The following is a 4,177-nucleotide window of genomic DNA, read 5'->3' on the forward strand; positions in this document are numbered from 1 at the left end:
AATATGGGTTTATCATATTCCGAGTAGGATCTGGGAAGGGATGACTATGACGAGCTTTAAACTCACGACTGTTGGGCGCAGTGACAGTGTGCAAAAGGATCAATGGATCCTATTCCGACACAAGTGAGAACCGACAGATGATTAGCCCTGCGGTAGCTGTGCCTGGTATTTTTCATCCGAGACGAGAAATCCGACAGTTGATTAGCCGTACAGAAACCGTAGCCGGACCATTTTCACTGAGAGGATCATACAGCTTGCCATGGAAGGGAGGACGCATGATTGGATGAAGACAATAGGAAAGCAGAGGTTCAGAAGCAACAAAGCATCTCCAAACGCTTATCTGAAATCCCCACCAATGAATTACATAAGTATCTCTATGTTATTTTCCACTTTATTTATCTTTTAATTATCAAAACCTCATAACCATTTGAATCCGCCTGACTGAGATTTGCAAGATGACCATAGCTTGCTTCAAGCTGTCAATCTCCGTGGGATCGATCCTTACTCACGTAAGGTATTACTTGTACGACCCAGTGCACTTGCTGGTTAGTTGTGCGGAGTTGTGAAAAGTATGATCACAATTTCGTGCACCAAGTTTTTGGTGCCATTGTCGGGGATTGTTTGAGTGTGGACAACTGACGGTTCATCTTGTTGCTTAGAATAGGTAATTTTATTTTATGTTTAAGCTTTCTTTTTATTTTTATTTTCGAAAAAAAATAATATATACAAAAAAATTAATAAAACAAAAAAAAACAAAAAAATTTTTGTGTTTCTTGTTTGAGTCTAGTGTCAAATTCTAAGTTTAATATCAATTGAATGTTTTCAAATTTTCTCAAGTTTTCGAAAAAAATTCATGCATTGTGTTCTTCATTGATCTTCAAGTTGTTCTTGATGATTTTTCTTGTTCTGATCTTTAAATTCTCCTGTTTTGTGTCTTTTCCTGTTTTTCATATGCCTTTTCAAATCCATAGTGTCTAAACATTAAAAATTTCTAAGTTTGGTGTCTTGTATGTCTTTCTTTTCTAAAAAAATTTAAAAAATATGTTCTTGATGTTCATCATGATCTTCAAAGTATTCTTGGTGTTCATCTTGACATTCAAAGTGTTCTTGCATGCATTACTTGTTCTGATCTTAATTTTTCAAGTTTTGTGTTATTTTGTTGTTTTTCTTTCTCCTCATTAAAAATTCAAAAAAAATAAAAATATCTCTTTTCAAGTAAATAATACAGAGAAATGAAGATTCAGAATATACAGCAGAGGAATCACAGAGAAAAAGCTGGGCATTTAGAAAAATGCCTAGTAAGGAAGGAATTCTGGGGTTAAACGCCAGCCAGGATATCTGGCTAGGCATTAAATGCCCAAAGAGGTAGCATTCTGGGCGTTAAACGCCAGAATGGATAGCATCCTGGGCGTTTAACGCCAGGATGACACGGGGGAGGTAATTTCATTTCAAATTCAATTTTTTTTCAAATTTTTATATTTTAAATCATAATTTTAAAATCTTATCTTTCCACATTTTCAAAAATCCTTGCTAACAATTAATGTTTTGTTTCAAAAAATTGCAAGTTTGTTACTTTCTTGTTAAGAAAGGTTCAATCTTAGAATTTTAGAATCATATCCTTTAGTTTCTTGTTAGTCAAGTCATCAATTTTAGAAATCAAATCTTTTTCAATCATATCTTTTTAAAACCATATCTTTTTCAATCAAATCTTTTTCAATCATATCTTTTTAAATTTTGATTTCAAAATCTTTTTCTAACTTCTTATCTTTTCAAAATTATTTTCAAATCTTTTTCAACTAATTACTATTTCTTATCTTTTTCAAAACCACCTAACTACTTTTCACTTCCAATTTTCGAAAATCACTAACCCCTTTTTCGAAAATCTTTTTAATTAACTAATTGTTTTAAATTCTAATTTTATGTTATTTCTTTTAAATTTTCAAAAACTCTTTCTCTCTCATCTCTTTCTATTTATTTTATTTAATTGCTAACATTCCTCCTCCACTCATCTAAAAAAAATTTTTCGGACTCACATCTTTCTTCTTCTCATTCTTCTACTCCTTTTCCTCTGACACATCAAGGAGTCTCTATACTGTGATATAGAAGATTTCACTACTCCCTTTTGTTCTATTCTTTTTCATATGAGCAGAAACAGGGATAAAAACATTCTTGTTGAAGCTAATCCTGAACCTGAAAGGACTCTGAAGAAGAAGTTAAGAGAAGTTAAAGCACAACACTCTAGAGAGGACCTTTTAGAGAATTTCGAAGAAGAAGCAGACATGACAGCCGAACCCAACAACAATGCAAGAGATGCAAGGAAGATGCTTAGTGACTATACTGCACTAACTTCCAACTTCTATGGAAGAAGCATCTCAATTCCTGCCATTGGAGCAAACAACTGTGAGCTTAAGCCTCAATTAGTTTCTCTAATGCAGCAGAATTGCAAGTTTCATGGACTTCCATCGAAAGATCCTCATCAGTTCTTAGCTGAATTCTTGCAGATCTGTGATACTGTCAAGACCAATGGGGTTGATCCCAAGGTCTACAGACTTATGCTTTTCCCCTTTGCTGTAAGAGACAGAGCTAGAACATGGTTGGACTCACAACCTAGAGAAAGCCTGAACTCTTGGGACAAGTTGGTCAATGCTTTCTTGACCAAATTCTTTCCACCTCAAAAGATTTGCAAGCTTAGAGTGGAAGTCCAAACCTTCAAACAGAAGAAAAGTGAATCCCTCTATGAAGCTTGGGAAAGATACAAGTAATTAACCAAAAGGTGTCCTTCTAACATGCTTCCAGATTGGAGCATCATATGTATATTCTATGATGGTCTGTCTGAATTGTCCAAGATGTCATTGGACCATTCTGCTGGTGAATCTCTTCATCTGAAATCCCCTGTAGAAGCCCAGGAACTCATTGAGATGGTTGCAAATAACCAGTTCATGTACACTTCTAAAAGAAATCCTGTGAATAATGGGATGACTCAGAAGAAAGGAGTTCATGAGATTAATACTCTGAATGCCATATTGGCTCAGAACAAAATATTGACTCAGCAAGTTAATATGATTTCTCAAAATCTGACTAGATTGCAAGCTGCATCCAGCAGTGTTAAAGAAGCCTCCTCTGAAGGAGAAGCTTATGACCCTAAGAATCTTGCAATGGAAGAGGTGAATTACATGGGAGAATTATATGGAAACACCTATAATCCTTCATGGAGGAATCATCCAAATTTCTCATGGAAGGATCAACAGAAGCCTCAACAAGGCTTCAACAATAATAATGGTGGGAGAAATAGGTTTGGCAATAGAAAACCTTTTCCATCATCTTCTCAGCAACAGACAGAGAATTCTGAGCAGAGCCTCTCTAGATTAGCAAACATAGTCTCTGATCTATCTAAGACCACTCTCAGTTTCATGAATGAAACAAGGTCCTCCATCAGAAATTTGGAGGCACAAGTGGGTTAGCTGAGTAAAAGAGTTATTGAAACTCCTCCTAGTACTCTCCCAAGTAATACAGAAGAGAATCCCAAAAGAGAGTGCAAGGCCATAACTATAACCAAAATGGCCAACCAGGAGAGAGTAAAAAGGCAGTGATTCCTAGTGAGGAAGACCTCAGGGGACGTCCACTGACCAATAAGGAGTTTCCTATTGAGGAACCAAAAGAATCTGAGGCTCAAACAGAGACCATAGAGATTCCACTGAACTTACTATTGTCATTCATGAGCTCTGATGAATATTCTTCCTCTGAAGAGGACGAAGACACTGTTGAAGAGCAAGTTGCTCAGTATCTAGGAGCAATCATGAAGCTAAATGCCAAGTTATTTGGTAATGAGACTTGGAAGGATGAACCTCCATTGCTCATTAATGAATGAATACATGGATTCAGCAGACATTGCCTCAAAAGAAACCTAATCCCAAAAAGTTCTTAATACCTTGCACCATAGGCACCATGACCTTTGAAAAGGCTCTGTGTGACTTGGGGTCAGGTATCAACCTCATGCCACTCTCTGTAATGGAGAAACTATGGATCTTTGAGGTACAAGCTACAAGAATCTCATTAGAGATAGCAGACAAATCAATGAAACAGGCTTATGGACTTGTAGAGGATGTCTTAGTGAAGGTTGAAGGCCTTTACGTCCCTGCTGACTTCATAATCCTAGACACTAGGAAGGATGAGGATG

At 36.3% G+C, this 4,177-nt stretch overlaps 1 non-coding gene across 1 annotated transcript; it reads right to left on the reverse strand.

Moving 5' to 3' along the window:
- Nucleotides 1-2,684: 2,684 nt before the first annotated feature.
- LOC112799214 (small nucleolar RNA R71) lies at nucleotides 2,685-2,792 on the reverse strand. Its single transcript, XR_003200790.1, has one exon. It is a non-coding gene; the product is annotated as a small nucleolar RNA R71 (small nucleolar RNA).
- Between the last annotated feature and the right edge of the window lie 1,385 nt (nucleotides 2,793-4,177).

The sequence above is a fragment of the Arachis hypogaea genome, chromosome 4, assembly GCF_003086295.3.
Source record: "Arachis hypogaea cultivar Tifrunner chromosome 4, arahy.Tifrunner.gnm2.J5K5, whole genome shotgun sequence".
In the NCBI taxonomy this organism is placed as follows: Eukaryota; Viridiplantae; Streptophyta; class Magnoliopsida; order Fabales; family Fabaceae; genus Arachis; species Arachis hypogaea.